This window comes from Ranitomeya imitator, chromosome 3, assembly GCF_032444005.1.
Source record: "Ranitomeya imitator isolate aRanImi1 chromosome 3, aRanImi1.pri, whole genome shotgun sequence".
Classification (NCBI taxonomy): domain Eukaryota; kingdom Metazoa; phylum Chordata; class Amphibia; order Anura; family Dendrobatidae; genus Ranitomeya; species Ranitomeya imitator.
Genome location: NC_091284.1, coordinates 825,515,148 through 825,534,250, shown reverse-complemented (window position 1 = coordinate 825,534,250; position 19,103 = coordinate 825,515,148). Strand labels below are relative to the sequence as shown.

Here is a 19,103-nt window from a genome sequence, read left to right as displayed (position 1 = left end):
TTTATTAAATATTTACCAAGATCAGGAGCATAGGAAAGCAAGGTTCATGCCATAGTGCACATGTCAGAAACGCAGGGGTGCATATCAATGGGTGATATTATATGCATGCAATAAATGGGTATCACAGCCCAACAGTATTTGGCAGTGTGAATAAAGCCGTGCAAATCATTATATTTTCGGTCCAACCCTATGTATATATAAACCTCAAGAAAGCATAGTACTATAGTCAATTCATGTCCAAATCGTACTTACAAAAGGTGGTCACCGAACCAGGTTAGGACGTCCACACATCCACCGAGTTCACCCCCCCCCGACGCGCGTTTCGGCGTGATGGCCTTTTTCAAGGGGTAATGGGGAAGGGGAAACATGGGGATATAAAAAGGAACCAGCCACCAATCATTTATCGCAATGTGAGCATGTGATTTTCCACACCAATAAAGGTATACCGAAGAACCGTCGATGAGTCTTACTGGAGTAAGAGTATTACTGGAGTAGCAAAGTATATAAATCATTCCAACAGGCGGCACAGATGCCATGCGGATATATATCCAGCATAAATGGGCACACATAGATAAAAGAAGTTGGCAACAATGTATGAAATATACAATATATTATACATGACTATGTCTACGTAAAAACATAAGGCACAAACATGCCTACAATTAATGCAGATACTCAATACATGATATATTGCGATTATTATTAAGAGTAAAGCACCACCTCTAATAACAAGACAGAGATTACAGAGTCACCATATTTTCAATGGGGAACGGCACTTACAAATACATCATTTACATATTTCATTTGCATGAATAACCTGACCTACTCCAAATATAGGGTACAACAATCATCTTACATTGCTTTAATATCATACATATATATAGGCATTAATACACATCTAGATTATTCATAACAATGGAACAGTATTGAAATATAAGGTCATCCCTCAATCCATATGGCTTCATACGTCCATCTTTCCCATCACCGTAGTGCTGGACTCAATAAGAGGAGGAAAAAACGAGAGGTGGATGGTAACTATATAAAAAGATGGATATAATTAAAATCTTAAAACAAACACAGACGTGTGCAAACAGCAGATGGAAACCAGTATTACTATAAAAATGGAACAAAGCTCATTGTTTCATTTAATCCATTAGGATGGACGGTATCCAACGCCCAGATCCATCTTGTCTCACAGCGTGCTAATTTCTGTCCCAGATTACCATCGCGGATACCAGGGTCAATCATGTCAATCCCTCTTATCATAAGTAGGGAACTGTCACACCCATGGAACTGCTTAAAATGCCGCGGTAGTGTCCTAAGCGTGGTTACGTCGTCATGGTCGGACGCCGCCTGAATCCCCAATATATGTTCGCGGACACGTACTTTTAATTGTCGGGTGGTCATCCCAATATAAATTAACTTACAAGGACATAAAGCAAAATAGACCACATATCGAGACGTACATGAGATATACTTCCTGATCTCGTACACTCTCGTATCCGCTGCATTAAAAAATGTCGTAGTACGGTCAATATTGGGGCAGGCGACGCAGCGACCACAAGGAACACAACCACGCCTAGGATGTCCACCATCAAGGAAGGTAGATCTGGGTTCACATTCGTAATGGCTGTCCACATCTATGACAGCCTGTCACGCCTCTCTTCAACCATGTTCCAGTTGGTGGGCCAGCAAAGTGACTGCGGACAATTCTATCTTGTAGAGAATGGGTCTTTTTATATGTAATCATAGGGACCTCACTTAGATATTCAGAAATATCAATTTATAAAATTGACCAGTGTTTCTTCAAAATGTCCCTGACCCATGTAGCACCATTATCATAGGTAGTGATGAAACGTACACAAGCACCACCCTGTCTTTTGGGTATTGGATTCAGCAATTCACTTCGGTCCCTGCTTTTTGCTTCATGATATGCCTTACTCAACACACCACGTGGATAGCCCCTAGCTTGAAAGCGGTCTCTTAGTTCCTTTGCCTGGTTCTCAAAGACAACATTATTAGAGCAATTTCTATGGACCCTAAGGTACTGGCCCTTAGGGATCCCTCTCCTGAGATGTGCTGGATGATAGCTATTCCAATGAAGGAGAGCATTTGTTGCCGTTGGTTTTTTATAAGTGGATGTCATTAATTCACCATTATGACCCTTGGTAATCAGTATGTCCAAGAATGGTAAGGTAGAGGCATCAATAACTGATGTGAAAAAAAGGCCGATATCATTGTGGTTCAATGAATCCACGAATTTGCTGAATCCTTCCTCTGTGCCCCTCCAAATGATCAGAATGTCATCTATATAGCGTGTCCAGATCTCTGAGACACGGTAGATAGAAAAATCACTCTCCTCGAGGTCATCGTTACATACCACAGTCTCCTTGGCGTAGGCAGGTGCGCAGGGACTGCCCATAGCCGTCCCCCTCAGCTGGTGGTAGATCCTGCGGTTAAAGACAAAATAGTTACGTGTTAGGCAGAAACGGAGAAGTCTCAAGATGAACTGGTTATGTTCTCGAAATTGCTGTCCTCTCGTATTTAAAAAATAGCCAACTGCCTGAAAACGCCTATCATGGGGAATGGATGAATAGAGTGCCTCTATGTCAATGCTTGCAAGAAGTGATTCAGGATTAATCGTAAGACCCTCCAATCGATGAAGAAGGTCCGGCGTATCCTGTACAAATGACTGCAAAGCGGAAACAAAAGGAGATAGGTTACGGTCCAAGTAAATGCCTGCATTTTGGCACAAACTGCCTACCCCAGATACAATGGGCCTGCCCTTCAAAGGGTGCAGGTCCTTATGTATCTTGGGCAGGCAGTAAAAGGTAGCAGTCACTGGATGACTGGGAAAAATGAAATCAAATTCTGTCTAATTAATAACCCCATTATTGAGACCCTCCTGTAAAATCTGCCGAAGTTCCTCACGATATTCATTGGTGGGATTATGTGAGAGGATCTCATAAGAGTCCCGATCTGCTAGGAGAGATTCACACATGCTCTGGTACTGCTCAACTCCGAGTATAACAATGTTGCCCCCCTTATCGGAGGGCTTTATCCCTATGCTAGCATCCTGTTCAAGCCGATTGATAGCCTCCATTTCTTTTTTGGAGCAATTAAAATTACATCGTATATGGCTCTGAGAAAGTCCCATTAACTCAGAGGTTACGAGATTGGAAAATATATCAATGGCTGAAAGGTCACCTGAGATTGGTGGCATCTTAGTGCTCTTATCTTTCAATTGTGTGAAAGGACCCAACCCCACGGTATTGGGTTCAATTTCACTGATGTGTAACAATCTCACATCTGGTAGCATATCAACCGGTGTACCCAAATCAGAACATGTGTGCGATTCTTGTTTATGAAAAAAAATTTCCATCTTATTTTGCGCAAGAAAAGATTCAAATCCTTAATGGTTCTAAATAAATCAAAATCAGTGCTAGGAACAAAGGAAAGGCCTTTACGCAGAACTGCCATCTCAAAATCATCAATATGTCTATCAGATAGATTGATAATCTGAATATTCTGATCAGAATAGGCAGCAACAGAATTTAAAGGAGGCTCAGGGTTCAGTGGAACCAAACTCATTGTTTTCTCCCTTGAGGTGGTCTGTTTCGTAGGGTGTACACCTGATCTACGAAAACACCGCTCTGTGTGTTTTCTGACCTATCTGGGGGAACCCATGCGCCCTGACCCCTGCCCTAACTCGTCTTTTACTTCTAGAGGGTCTACTTCAATTTTCGGTTTCCGAAAAATCTGTATCAGTGGAGAACAGCTCTGTTTCACAATCAGGGAGGGTTACTCTAGGAGTCAATACTAAATACAGTTGTAGCCAAAAGTATTGACACCCCTGCAATTCTGTCAGATAATACTCAGTTTCTTCCTGAAAATGATTGCAAACACAAATTCTTTGTTATTATTATCTTCATTTAATGTGTCTTAAATGAAAAACACAAAAAGAATTGTCCTAAAGCCAAATTGGATATAATTCCAAACCAAACATAAAAAGGGGGTGGACAAAAGCATTGGCACTGTTCGAAAAATCATGTGATGCTTCTCTAATTAGTGTAATTAACAGCACTTGTAACTTACCTGTGGCACCTAACAGGTGTTGGCAATAACTAAATCACACTTGCAGCCAGTTGACATGGATTAAAGTTGACTGTCCTGTGTCCTTGTGTGTACCACATTGAGCATGGAGAAAAGAAAGAAGACCAAAGAACTGTCTGAGGACTTGGGAAACCAAATTGTGGGGAAGCATGAGCAATCTCAAGGCTACAAGTCCATCTCCAAAGACCTGAATGTGCCTGTGTCAATGTCTATGTCATCAAGAAGTCTAAAGCCCATGGCACTATGGCTAACCTCCCTAGATGTGGACAGAAAAGAAAAATTGACAAGAGATTTCAACGCAAGATTGTGCGGATGTTGGATAAACAACCTCGACCAGCATCCAAACAAGTTCAAGCTGCCCTGCAGTCCGAGGGTACAACAGTGTCAACCCGTACTATCCGTTGGCATCTGAATGAAAAGGGACTGTATGGTAGGAGACCCAGGAAGACCCTACTTCTTACCCCGAGACATTAAAAAAAGCCAGGCTGGAGTTTGCCAAAACTTACCTGAAAAAGCCTAAAATGTTTTGGAAGAATGTTCTCTGGTCAGATGAGACAAAAGTAGAGCTTTTTGGGCAAAGGCATCAACATAAAGTTTACAGGAGAAAAAAAGAGGCATTCAAAGAAAAGAACACGGTCCCTACAGTCAAACATGGCGGAGGTTCCATGATGTTTTGGGGTTGCTTTGCTGCCTCTGGCACTGGACTGCTTGACCGTGTGCATGGCATTATGAAGTCTGAAGACTACCAACAAATTTTGCAGCATAATGTAGGGCCCAGTGTGAGAAAGCTGGGTCTCCCTCAGAGGTCATGGGTCTTCCAGCAGGACAATGACCCAAAACACACTTCAAAAAGCACTAGAAGATGGTTTGAGAGAACGCACTGGAGACTTCTAAGGTGGCCAGCAATGAGTCCAGACCTGAATCCCATAGAACACCTGTGGAGAGATCTAAAAATGGCAGTTTGGAGAAGGCACCCTTCAAATATCAGGGACCTGGAGCAGTTTGCCAAAGAAGAATGGTCTAAAATTCCAGCAGAGCATTGTAAGAAACTCATTGATGGTTACCGGAAGCGGTTGGTCGCAGTTATTTTGGCTAAAGGTTGTGCAACCAAGTATTAGGCTGAGGGTGCCAATACTTTTGTCTGGCCCATTTTTGGAGTTTTGTGTGAAATGATCAATGTTTTGCTTTTTGCTTCATTCTCTTTTGTGTTTTTTCATTTAAGACAAATTAAATGAAGATAATAATACCAAATAATTTGTGTTGGCAATCATTTTCAGGAAGAAACTGAGTATTATCTGACAGAACTGCAGGGGTGTCAATACTTTTGGCCACAACTGTAGGCCTTATTGTCTTTAACCCCTTAGCGACCGCCGATACGCCTTTTAACGGCGGCCGCTAAGGGTACTTAAACCACAGCGCCGTTAATTAACGGCGCTGTGGAAAAAGTGAATAGCGCCCCCCAGAGTCGAATTTTCTCCGGGGTCTCGGCTGCCGGGGGTAGCCGAGACCCCAGAGAACATGATTCGGGTTTTTTTTAACCCACCCCGCATTTGCGATCGCCGGTAATTAACCGTTTACCGGCGATCGCAAAAAAAAAAAAAAAAAAGCGATCTCTTTTTAATTTCTCTGTCCTCCGATGTGATCGCACATCGGAGGACAGAGAAAAGGGGTCCCAGGTAGCCCCCCAATACTCACCTATCTCCCCCGATGCTCCTCGTGTCTCCCGGTGGGCGCCGCCATCTTCAAAATGGCGGGCGCATGCGCAGTGCGCCCGCCGGCCGGCCCCGCGAGAATCTTTGGGGTCTCGGCTGCCGGGGGTAGCCGAGACCCCAAAGAGCATGATCGGGGTCGGTTTTATCGACCCCTGTTTTGCGATCGCCTGTAATTAACTGTTTACCGGCGACCGCAAGAAAAAAAAAAAAGTAAAGTGTTAGGGGTAGGGTTAGGGGTAGGGTTAGGGGTAGGGTTAGGGTTAGGGGCAGGGGTAGGGGTAGGGTTAGGGGTAGGGTTAGGGGTAGGGTTAGGGCTAGGGTTAGGGTTAGGGCTAGGGTTAGGGATAGGGTTAGGGCTAGGGTTAGGGTTAGGGCTAGGGCTAGGGCTAGGGTTAGGGCTAGGGTTGGGGCTAAATTTAGGGTTAGGGTTGGGGCTAAATTTAGGGTTAGGGTTGGGGCTAAATTTAGGGTTAGGCTTCTTTCACACTTACGTCGGTACGGGGCCGTCGCAATGCGTCGGCCCGACATACCGACGCACGTTGTGAAAATTGTGCACAACGTGGGCAGCAGCTGTAGTTTTTCAACGCATCCGCTGCCCAATCTATGTCCTGGGGAGGAGGGGGCGGAGTTACGGCCACGCATGCGCGGTCAGAAATGGCGGATGCGACGTACAAAAAAACGTTTCATTGAACATTTTTTTGTGCCGACGGTCCGCCAAAACACACCTGATCCAGTGCACGACGGACATGACGTGTGGCCATCCATGACGATCCGTCGGCAATACAAGTCTATGGGCAAAAAACGCATCCTGCGGGCACATTTGCAGGATCCGTTTCTTGTCCAAAACGACGGATTGCGACGGATGCCAAACGACGCAAGTGTGAAAGTAGCCTTAGGGCTAGGGTTAGGGTTGGGGCTAAAGTTAGGGCTAGGGTTGGGGCTAAAGTTAGGGTTAGAGCTGGGATTAGGGTTAGGGTTTGGATTAGGGTTGGTATTAGTGTTAGGGTTGGCATTAGGGTTACGCTTGGGATTAGGGTTAGGTTTGGGATTAGGGTTAAGGTTAGGGTTGTGATTAGGGGTGTATTGGGATTAGGGTTAGGTTTGAGGTTAGGGTTGAGATTAGGATTAGGGGTGTGTTGGATTTAGGGTTTTGATTAGGGTTATGGTTAGGGTTGACATTAGGGTTGTTTTGGGGTAAGGGTTGTGATTATGGTTAGGGTTAGTGATTAGGATTATGGATCAGGTTGGGATTAGGGTTAGGTGTGTGTTGGGGTTAGGGTTGGAGCTAGAATTGGGGGGTTTCCACTGTTTAGGTACATAAGGGGGTCTCCAAACACGACAGCCAATTTTGCGCTCAAAAAGTCAAATGGTGCTCCCTCCCTTCAGAGCTCTGCTGTGCGCCCAAACAGTGGGTTACCCCCACATATGGGGCATCAGTGTACTCGGGATAAATTGGACAACAACTTCTGGGGTCCAATTTCTCTTGTTACCCTTGTGAAAATAAAAACTTGGGGGCTACAATATCTTTTTTGTGAAAAAAAAAATATTTTTTATTTTCACGACTCTGCATTCTAATCTTCTGTGAAGCACTTGGGCATTCAAAGTTCTCACCACACATCTAGATAAGTTCCTTGGGGGTCTAGTTTCCAAAATGGGGTCACTTGTGGGGGGTAACTACAGTTTAGGTACATCAGGGGCTCTGCAATCGCAACATAATGCCCACAGACCATTCTATCAAAGTCTGCATTCCAAAAAGGCGCTCCTTCCCTTCCGAGCTCTGCCGTGCGCCCAAACAGTGATTTACCCCCACATATGGTGCATCAGCGTACTCGGGATAAATTGGACAACAACTATTGCAGTCCAATTTCTCCTGTTACCCTTGTGAAAATAAAAACTTGGGGGCTACAATATCTTTTTTGTGGAAAAAAAAATATTTTTTATTTTCACGACTCTGCATTCTAAACTTCTGTGAAGCACTTGGGCATTCAAAGTTCTCACCACACATCTAGATAAGTTCCTTGGGGGGTCTAGTTTCCAAAATGGGGTCACTTGTGGAGGGTTTCTACTGGTTAGGTACATCAGGGGCTCTGCAAACGCAACATAATACCCGCAGACCATTCTATCAAAGTCTGCATTCCAAAACGGCGCTCCTTCCTTCCGAGCTCTGCCGTGCGCCCAAACAGTGGTTTACCCCCACATATGGGGTACCAGCATACTCAGGACAAATTGGACAACAACTTTTGGGGTCCAATTTCTCTTGTTACCCTTGTGAAAATAAAAACTTGGGGGCTAAAAAATCTTTTTTGTGGAAAAAAAAATATTTTTTATTTTCACGGCTCTGCATTATAAACTTCTGTGAAGCACTTTGGCATTCAAGGTTCTCACCACACATCTAGATAAGTTCCATGTTGGGTCTAGTTTCCAAAATGGGGTCACTTGTGGGGGATTTCTACTGTTTAGGCACATCAGGGGCTCTCCAAACGCGACATGGCGTCCGATCTCAATTCCAGCCAATTCTACATTGAAAAAGTAAAACGGCACTCTTTCTCTTCCAAGCTCTGCGGTGCGCCCAAACAGTGGATTACCCCCACATATTGGGTATCGGCGTACTCAGGAGAAATTGCACAACAACTTTAGTGGTCTAATTTCTCCTGTTACCCTTGTGAAAATAAAAATTTGTGGGCAAAAAGATCATTTTTGTAGAAAAAATGCGATTTTTTTTTTCATGGCTCTACATTATAAACTTCTGTGAAGCACATGGGGGTTCAAAGTGCTCACCACACATCTAGATAAGTTCCTTAAGGGGTATAGTTTCCAAAATGGTGTCACTTGTGGGAGTTTCCACTGTTTAGGCACATCAGGGACTCTCTAAACGCGACATGGTGTCCGATCTCAATTCCAGCCAATTCTGCATTGAAAAAGTCAAACGGCGCTCCTTCACTTCTAAGTTCTGCAGTGCGCCCAAAAAGTGGTTTACTCCCACATATGGGGTATTGGCGTATTCAGGAGAAATTGCATAACAAAATTTATGGTTACATTTCTGTTTTTACACTTGTGAAAATAAAAAAAATGGTTCTGAATTAAGATGTTTGCAAAAAAAAGTTAAATGTTCATTTTTTCCTTCCACATTGTTTCAGTTCCTGTGAAGCACGTAAAGGGTTAATAAACTTCTTGAATGTGGTTTTGAGAACCTTGAGGGGTGTAGTTTTTAGAATGGTGTCACACTTTATTATTTTCTATCATATAGACCCCTCAAAATGACTTCAAATGTGATGTGGTCCCTAAAAAAAAAATGGTGTTGTAAAAATGAGAAATTGCTGGTCAACTTTTAACCCTTATAACTCCCTAACAAAAAAAATTTTGTTTCCAAAATTGTGCTGATGTAAAGTAGACATGTGGGAAATGTTATTTATTAACTATTTTTCGTGACATATCTCTCTGATTTAAGGGCATAAAAATACAAATTTTGAAAATTGCAAAATTTTAAAAATTTTCGCCATATTTCCGTTTTTTTCATAAATAATCGCAAGTAATATCGAAGAAATGTTACCACTAACATGAAGTACAATATGTCACGAAAAAACAGTCTCAGAATCAGCGGGATCCGTTGAAGCGTTCCAGAGTTATAACCTCATAAAGGGACAGTGGTCAGAATTGCAAAAATTGGCCCGGTCATTAAGTACCAAATTGGCTCTGTCACTAAGGGGTTAAAGTCCTGTATGTCCCTCAAATTTTGACGATGCTTCCTCTCTTTCAAATGATATTGAAAGCGTTCAATATGTGTCTGGAGCTTAGTTTCATTTGTAGCAAAATCTGGTTCTGTGGAAAATTTCTTGGGGGTGCTCACCCCCTTCTCTATTCAGGGCCTAGCTCTAGGGATATACAGGGCATAGGTTCCTGCTCAGTGATTGGTGCGGAACCAATATAGTAGGGACGGTAGATGACACAGGTGTTATTAGACCTGCCTAGGGGTCGCCACTCCCCTTTTCCCTAGTGTTTGTGCTTCCTTCCCCTTGTGATGCACTTAGTCGTCCCACAATGTTTGTGACACATACTGTGTTTAGGGGAGCTGTGGGGACATCATACTGTTTATAGGGAAATTGTACAGGGGGTACTAAATGAAGATTATTAAATGCTAGCTGTGCATTTTTTGTTATAGGGCACTCAGGGTATTGTGACTGTCTAAGGGGCACACGGGATTTTCTAAGGGGCAAAATATGGGCATTGTTTGCTAGGACACTTACACAAAGCATTAATATTTTACATGGGGCAATTTAACCGTCTAGATGGCACAAAGAAGGCATTTTACTTTGTAAGTACAGTGGTGGCATTGCTATGTGGGGCAGTAAGAGGAGCTGTTATCGTACCTCATAGCAGGTGCAGTAATAGGGACACATACGGCAGCAGCGGCTCAGTATTGGGGTATCAGGTGTAGTAATAGGGACACATACGGCAGCAGAGGCTCAGTATTGGGGTATCAGGGGCAGTAATAGGGACACATACGGCAGCAGTGGATCAGTATTGGGGTAACAGGGGCAGTAATAAGGACACATACGGCAGCAGCGGCTCAGTATTGGGGTATCAGGTGCAGTAATAAGGACACATACGGCGGCAGCGGCTCAGTATTGGGGTATCAGGGGCAGTAATAGGGACACATACAGCAGCAGCGGCTCAGTATTGGGGTATCAGGGGCAGTAATAGGGACACATACGGCAGCAGCAGCAGCTCAGTATTGGGGTATCAGGTGTAGTAATAGGGACACATACGGCAGCAGTGGATCAGTATTGGGGTAACAGGGGCAGTAATAGGGACACATACGGCAGCAGCGGCTCAGTATTGGGGTATCAGGGGCAGTAATAGGGACACATATGGCAGCAGCGGCTCAGTATTGGGGTATCAGGTGCAGTAATAGGGACACATATGGCAGCAGCAGCAGCTCAGTATTGGGGTATCATGTGTAGTAATAGGGACACATACGGCAGCAGTGGATCAGTATTGGGGTAACAGGGGCAGTAATAAGGACACATACGGCAGCAGCGGCTCAGTATTGGGGTATCAGGGGCAGTAATAGGGACACATACGGCAGCAGCGGCTCAGTATTGGGGTATCAGGTGCAGTAATAGGGACACATATGGCAGCAGCAGCTCAGTATTGGGGTATCAGGTGCAGTAATAGGGACACATACGGCAGCAGCGGCTCAGTATTGGGGTATCAGGTGCAGTAATAGGGACACATATGGCAGCAGCGGCTCAGTATTGGGGTATCAGGTGCTGTAATAGGGACACATACGGCAGCAGCGGCTCAGTATTGGGGTATCAGGGGCAGTAATAGGGACACATACGGCAGCAGCGGCTCAGTATTGGGGAATCAGGTGCAGTAATAGGGACACATACGGCAGCAGCGGCTCAGTATTGGGGTATCAGGTGCAGTAATAGGGACACATACGGCAGCAGCGGCTCAGTATTGGGGTAACAGGGGCAGTAATAAGGACACATACGGCAGCAGTGGCTCAGTATTGGGGTATCAGGTGCAGTAATAGGGACACATACGGCAGCAGTGGATCAGTATTGGGGTAACAGGGGCAGTAATAAGGACACATACGGCAGCAGCGGCTCAGTATTGGGGAATCAGGTGCAGTAATAAGGACACATACGGCAGCAGCGGCTCAGTATTGGAGTATCAGGTGCAGTAATAGGGACACATACGGCAGCAGTGGATCAGTATTGGGGTAACAGGGGCAGTAATAAGGACACATACGGCAGCAGCGGCTCAGTATTGGGGTATCAGGTGCAGTAATAAGGACACATACGGCAGCAGCGGCTCAGTATTGGGGTATCAGGTGCAGTAATAGGGACACATACGGCAGCAGCGGCTCAGTATTGGGGTATCAGGGGCAGTAATAGGGACACATACGGCAGCAGCGGCTCAGTATTGGGGTATCAGGTGCAGTAATAGGGACACATACGGCAGCAGCGGCTCAGTATTGGGGTATCAGGGGCAGTAATAGGGACACATACGGCAGCAGCGGCTCAGTATTGGGGTATCAGGTGCAGTAATAGGGACACATATGGCAGCAGCAGCAGCTCAGTATTGGGGTATCAGGTGTAGTAATAGGGACACATACGGCAGCAGTGGATCAGTATTGGGGTAACAGGGGCAGTAATAAGGACACATACGGCAGCAGCGGCTCAGTATTGGGGTATCAGGGGCAGTAATAGGGACACATACGGCAGCAGCGGCTCAGTATTGGGGTATCAGGTGCAGTAATAGGGACACATATGGCAGCAGCAGCTCAGTATTGGGGTATCAGGTGTAGTAATAGGGACACATACGGCAGCAGCGGCTCAGTATTGGGGTATCAGGTGCAGTAATAGGGACACATACGGCAGCAGAGGCTCAGTATTGGGGTATCAGGAGCAGTAATAGGGACACATATGGCAGCAGTGGCTCAGTATTGGGGTATCAGGGGCAGTAATAGGGACACATACGGCAGCAGCAGCTCAGTATTGGGGTATCAGGTGTAGTAATAGGGACACATACGGCAGCAGCAGCTCAGTATTGGGGTAACAGGGGCAGTAATAAGGACACATACGGCAGCAGTGGCTCAGTATTGGGGTATCAGGGGCAGTAATAGGGACACATACGGCAGCAGCGGCTCAGTATTGGGGTATCAGGTGCAGTAATAGGGACACATACGGCAGCAGCGGCTCAGTATTGGGGTATCAGGTGCAGTAATAGGGACACATACGGCAGCAGAGGCTCAGTATTGGGGTATCAGGAGCAGTAATAGGGACACATATGGCAGCAGTGGCTCAGTATTGGGGTATCAGGGGCAGTAATAGGGACACATACGGCAGCAGCAGCTCAGTATTGGGGTATCAGGTGTAGTAATAGGGACACATACGGCAGCAGCAGCTCAGTATTGGGGTAACAGGGGCAGTAATAAGGACACATACGGCAGCAGTGGCTCAGTATTGGGGTATCAGGGGCAGTAATAGGGACACATACGGCAGCAGCGGCTCAGTATTGGGGTATCAGGTGCAGTAATAGGGACACATACGGCAGCAGCAGCTCAGTATTGGGGTAACAGGGGCAGTAATAAGGACACATACGGCAGCAGCGGCTCAGTATTGGGGAATCAGGTGCAGTAATAAGGACACATACGGCAGCAGTGGCTCAGTATTGGGGTATCAGGAGCAGTAATAGGGACACATATGGCAGCAGCGGCTCAGTATTGGGGTATCAGGGGCAGTAATAGGGACACATACGGCAGCAGCAGCTCAATATTGGGGTATCAGGTGTAGTAATAGGGACACATACGGCAGCAGCAGCTCAGTATTGGGGTAACAGGGGCAGTAATAAGGACACATACAGCAGTAGCGGCTCAGTATTGGGGTATCAGGGGCAGTAATAGGGACACATACGGCAGCAGCGGCTCAGTATTGGGGTATCAGGTGTAGTAATAGGGACACATACGGCAGCAACGGCTCAGTATTGGGGTATCAGCAGGATAAGGATTGTGCAGGTTTGGGACAGATGGGGACCGGGATGGAAATGTGAGAAGTCAGATGTGTCTGTGCTGTAATCTCTGCAGATGAGTGGTGACTGGAAAATGTTGTGTCTGTCTGAAGAAGATGGAAAAGACGTGAAAAGTGATCTTCACCATCTGTGACTGTACTGTGATCTCTTATGTGTGCTGTAGCACTGGCGTTTGCCACTATGTGCTCACGATATGGCGGTAATATCAGTGTTGAGATAAGTGGCTACCTGATATCTTAGGTGATGTTTATCTCCAGTAATGCTGGGTTCACATTTCGTCTTGGCAGTCCGTTAGACGGACTGCGTTACACCGCAGCATAACGCGGTGTAACGCAGTCCGTTAAAGCCGCCAATAATCCTTATGTCGGACGCATTGCTAACGCATGCCCACAATGGGCGTGCGCTAGGGATGTGCCGTCATTGTGTGACGGACCCCGAGACGCGGGCTGCAGCGTTTCCGGGTCCGTCACTGCTAGCGCAGATAGAGCATCTGCTAGCTCTATCTGCGCTATCTGCGCTAGCGAAATTCGGCACTTGCGTTAACAGCAGCCCGTTAACGCATGAGTTGAACGGGCTGCTGTTAACGCAATGTGAACCTAGCCTTAGAAACAAATGATTGATGTGGAGAAATCGGGCATTGAGATGTCAACTCCCACTAACTACAGATTGTTGGTGGCAGCCATCACTATGGTTCCCCCCTGTGTGTAACCGCTCATTGACACTGGAACTTTACTTTTCGCACTTATCATTTTCTTTCTCCTCGATCTCTTGTCAGATTATAATCAGCAAATCTCATATCTGTTTCCTGCCTTATTCACATATGAAGGCAAAAACAAAACAGCCTCCACCAAACGCGCCCACCCCCCGGGGGTAACCATTAGTCATTGTGCTCTATGTAACCCCCTTTACACATCATCGGGTCATCCAGGGGTCTGAACCACCCCATTCAGCCATATCTTACAACACCGGTCAATGGATCCTCAGCACATGTCATGGCGGTGATCATGGCATCAATGATTTGGGAAGATTTGGGAATTTTGTAAGAATAATGGATGTTACACATTTTTTCACATTTTGGTCAAAATTCATAGACATTAATTCCCAATATCATAAATTGTTAAAAATGCATGTCGATATTCTAGGATAGCAATGTTTGAAAATGTAAGTAATTTGCAAGTTGTGATAGTTCAGCAGTAATTGTTTCCTAATAATGACCTTCTTCCCCTTCGGCTGTGTTTACCTTCCTCCTGAAGTTCCAATAGCCTTGGTCGAGCACATGAGGTTTCCTATTTCCTTTCTACATAGTTAAAAACCCGCAACAATTCCCATCCTGTACAAAATCCTCATCCTACTGACCCCAATGTTGAGCCGCAAATGCTTACCACTGTGCCCCTTATAAAGTATAATGAATCCTTTATGTCCTCTTTATGGTAAAACTTAACCCTAGTGCCCTGTGCTAGTTCACTAGAAAACAGTGCCCATATTTTGCCAATAGGAAATTAATAATGCCCAATGTGCCCCTTTGAAAGTCACAGTACCCTAAGTATGATGTCCCCACAGCTTCATAAACACAATACGATGGGCCCATAGCTCCCCTATACACAGTACACTACCACCACCCCACTACACAGTATGATGTCCTCACAGCTCTCCTCTACACAATATAAAAGCCCAACCCCACCCCACTACACAGTATGATGTCTCCACTACTCCCCTATACACAGTATGATATCCCCACAGCTCCATAAACACAATATGATGGGCCCACATCTCGCCTCTACACAGTATAATACCCCCACCCCTCTACACAGTATGATGTCCCCACCATACCCCTCTACACAGTTTGATGTCTCCACTACTCCCCTCTACACAGTATAATAACCCCACCCCACCCCACTACACAGTATGATGTCTCCACTACTCCCCTATACACAGTATGATATTCCCACAGCTCCATAAACACAATATGATGGGCCCACATCTCCCCTCTACACAGTATAATACCCCCACCCCACCCCTCTACACAGTATGAGGTCTCCACTACTCCCCTATACACAGTGTGATTTCCCCACAGCTCCATAAACACAATATGATGGGCCCACATCTCGCCTCTACACAGTATAATACCCCCACCCCTCTACACAGTATGATGTCCCCACCCTACCCCTCTACACAGTTTGATGTCTCCACTACTCCCCTCTACACAGTATAATAACCCCACCCCACTCCTCTACACAGTATGATGTCTCCACTACTCCCCTATACACAGTATGATATCCCCACAGCTCCATAAACATAATATGATGGGCCCACATCTCCCCTCTACAAAGTATAATACCCCCACCCCACCCCTCTACAGAGTATGAGGTCTCCACTACTCCTTTATACACAGTATGATATCCCCACAGCTCCATAAACACAATATGATGGGCCCACATCGCGCCTCTACACAGTATAATACCCCCACCCCTCTACACAGTATGATGTCCCCACCCTACCCCTCTACACAGTTTGATGTCTCCACTACTCCCCTCTACACAGTATAATAACCCCACCCCACCCCTCTACATAGTATGATGTCTCCACTACTCCCCTATACACAGTATGATATCCCCACAGCTCCATAAACACAATATGATGGGCCCACAGTATACTACCACCACCCCAACCCTCTACACAGTATAATGTTCACACATCTCCCCTCTACACAGTATAATACCCCCACCCCTCTACACAGTATGATGTCCCCACAACTCCCCTCTACACAGTATAATACCACCACCCCTCTAAACAGTATGATGGGCCCACAGCTCCCCTTTACACAGTATAATACCCCCACCCCTCTACACAGTATGATGTCCTCACAACTCCCCTCTACACGGTATAATGCCCCCACCCCACCCCTCTCTACACAGTATGATGTCTCCACTACTCCCCTATACACAGTATGATATCCCCACAGCTCCATGTGCAGCGCCCCCGGGTCCTGGTCGTTACAATAATGTCATTCTTCCACCAGGGGAGTGATGTTATGTCTGAGGGCAATAAAGTAGATCACCTTACCAGGTATCACTAACCACACAACACACTTTACACTCCAGGCCGCCAGGGGGAGCCATGCTTCTATCTATTAGGGCACTCCTCACAATTGGGTAAAACTGGTAGTTTAGTAAGTTAGGAAGAGGCAGAGGAGAAGCAGACTGAAGCTGAAGCTGGCTGGAGTGAGAGGGAGCCAGATACAGACTGAGGTCTGCGGAGGACGAGGGTCCACGGAGCTGCGCATGCCCCACGTGCGGCAGCATCCAAAGAAAGAGACATCTGAAGGGAATTGTCTTGTAGTGAGTGAGAAACACCCTGACGAAGGACACAGTCCGAAACGCGCGTCGGGGTGTGCTGTACCTGGAGGATCGGACACTTAGTTGGTAGAGGTATTTATCTATTTTGGCCGCATTGTATTCTCTGCACTTAGCAGTTTTTGTGACCCTGGGCTCACCCTTCACTATTCTTACACGTTGTGTGTATATTTATGTTTGATTACTTAGGAGCCCTTCTCAACCTCTGCTCACACTAGTTTGGATTATTTTCTCCTGCACTTTCATTGCACCTTATTGCCATTGTGCACACATTATACTTATAGTGTTTTTAATAATCTACACGTTTTTACTTATTACACTTTTCATATTGTTCATGTAGCCCTCACTTGGCTTGCTGAGTGCCCCCCTTTTTTTACGGCCATTTTATGACATCTACATATATAACAATATTTACCTGTATTGCCATGTATAAACAGAGTATATATATATATATAAATCCTTTATTTCTATAATAATATTTTTTTAATTATTTTTTTACATACACCCAGTCCTCTCTGTGTCCGTTACAGTATTTGCTATTTTTTGCTGCTGTTCATTATTTTTATATACATTCTGTCCTCCAGTTACAGGCACACTTTTGTGATTGCCTATTGTTGCCCTGTATATATATATAATTATATATTAAATGTAATAAAGGCATTTTATTATACCGTACCTTTCCTTGTTTTTACTACTTTTAATTTGGGTATTAAATATACACTCATACAAGTTTTTATCATATAAATTGATCTCCATATTTTAGGTTCTTCGTTTTACTATTATACCGAATGGTCTGCCATTCATGTATTAAGTAGTGGTCTTCTGGTACTTGCGCATTTGCACAATCTCTTTATTATTACTATTTCAGCCCAGTTGTGGTTATAATATTATCAGTTATTTTCCTGACCGCTATTTTTGTTCTATCACAGCATCAGGGTAAAAGTGTAATGGAGGAGGCAACAAAGGTGTAAAAAAAGGCAGAGCACACTGTTCTACATATTACATAGTTACATAGTTATTAAGGTTGAAGGAAGACTATATGTCCATCTAGTTCAACCCATAGCCTAACCTAACATGCCCTAACATGTTGATCCAGAGGAAGGCAAAAAAACCCAATGTGCAAAGAGTAAGCTCCACATTGGGGAAAAAAATTCCTTCCCGACTCCACATACGGCAATCAGACTAGTTCCCTGGATCAATGCCCTATCAAGGAATCTAGTGTATATACCCTGTAACATTATACTTTTCCAGAAAGGTATCCAGTCCCCTCTTAAATTTAAGTAATGAATCACTCATTACAACATCATACGGCAGAGAGTTCCATAGTCTCACTGCTCTTACAGTAAAGAATCCGCGTCTGTTATTTTGCTTAAACCTTTTTTCCTCCAACCGCAGAGGATGCCCCCTTGTCCCTGTTTCAGGTCTATGATTAAAAAGGCATAGAACAGACCTCAGACCGGCAAGGCCGCAGCATATTTCTGTGAAGTACTCTAGGGGCGGATGCCCCATCTTCAATCTGTACCTTGTAGACAGGGCTGTTAGCATACACTCACTCAATAACCTTTTACGGCTGTACTTCCCATCTCTCACTTAGTTTTCCCTTAGGGCGTTTCTCTCTGACCAATACCCGGTCTCCAGGTTGGAGCGGTAACTCTTGAGTCGGTTTGCGGGCTGTATGTTCTTTTTCCTGCAGTTGCTGACCCACCAACCGCCGTATCGTTTGCAAACGTTGCCGATGCTCTTTCACCCATGAGGTGACAGTTCGCTCCATCAGCTCCTCTGGCTGTTCCAAATTCAGCTCAATGATCTCTTGTCCAGCTCTTCCAAACAACAGTAGATAGGGGGTATAACCCGTGGTGGAGTGGACCCAATTGTTGTAGGCCCAGACCAATTCTGGCAGATAGTCTGGCCAACACACCTTCTTATCCTCCTCCAATGTTCTCAGCATCTGAAGCAAGGTTCTGTTGAAGCGTTCGCAAGCTCCATTGCCTTGAGGATGGTAAGGGGTGGTCCGGGACCGCTCGATGCCATACATGCGATACAATTCTTCCATCACCTTGCCTTAGAAACATGCGCCTTGGTCGGAGTGGATGCGCTTTGGGCACCCATACACCCGGATGAAGTCTTGATAGATGGCTCGCGCCGCCAATTCCGCAGTCTGGTCTCTAGTCGGAGTGACTACTGCGAACTTAGAGAAATGATCGGTCATCACCAAACAGTATTGCAGCCCCCGGTCCGAGTGTCCCACGAGGAGATAGTCGATCATCAAGACTTCCAACGGTTCCTTAGTTTGTATGGTCTGGATGGGTGCCCTCTGTTCAGTACTCTTAATGAGGTCACATACTCGACACTGCCGGCAAACCTCTTCCACCACAAGCTCCAACCG

At 45.4% G+C, this 19,103-nt stretch overlaps 1 protein-coding gene and 1 long non-coding RNA gene across 2 annotated transcripts in view; both read right to left on the bottom strand.

The window, feature by feature from the left end:
• The window catches only part of P2RY6 (pyrimidinergic receptor P2Y6), a 171,595-nt gene that overhangs the window by 89,259 nt on the left and 63,233 nt on the right, over positions 1-19,103 (bottom strand). The window lies entirely within an intron of this gene.
• The window catches only part of LOC138672372 (uncharacterized), a 43,323-nt gene continuing 25,060 nt past the window's right edge, over positions 841-19,103 (bottom strand). Inside the window, exons 2-3 of the long non-coding RNA XR_011319728.1 lie at positions 2,381-2,450; positions 841-1,035 (exon numbers count right to left, since the gene is read on the bottom strand). This is a non-coding gene — a long non-coding RNA (uncharacterized lncRNA). The remainder of the gene's footprint in view (positions 1,036-2,380; positions 2,451-19,103) is intronic.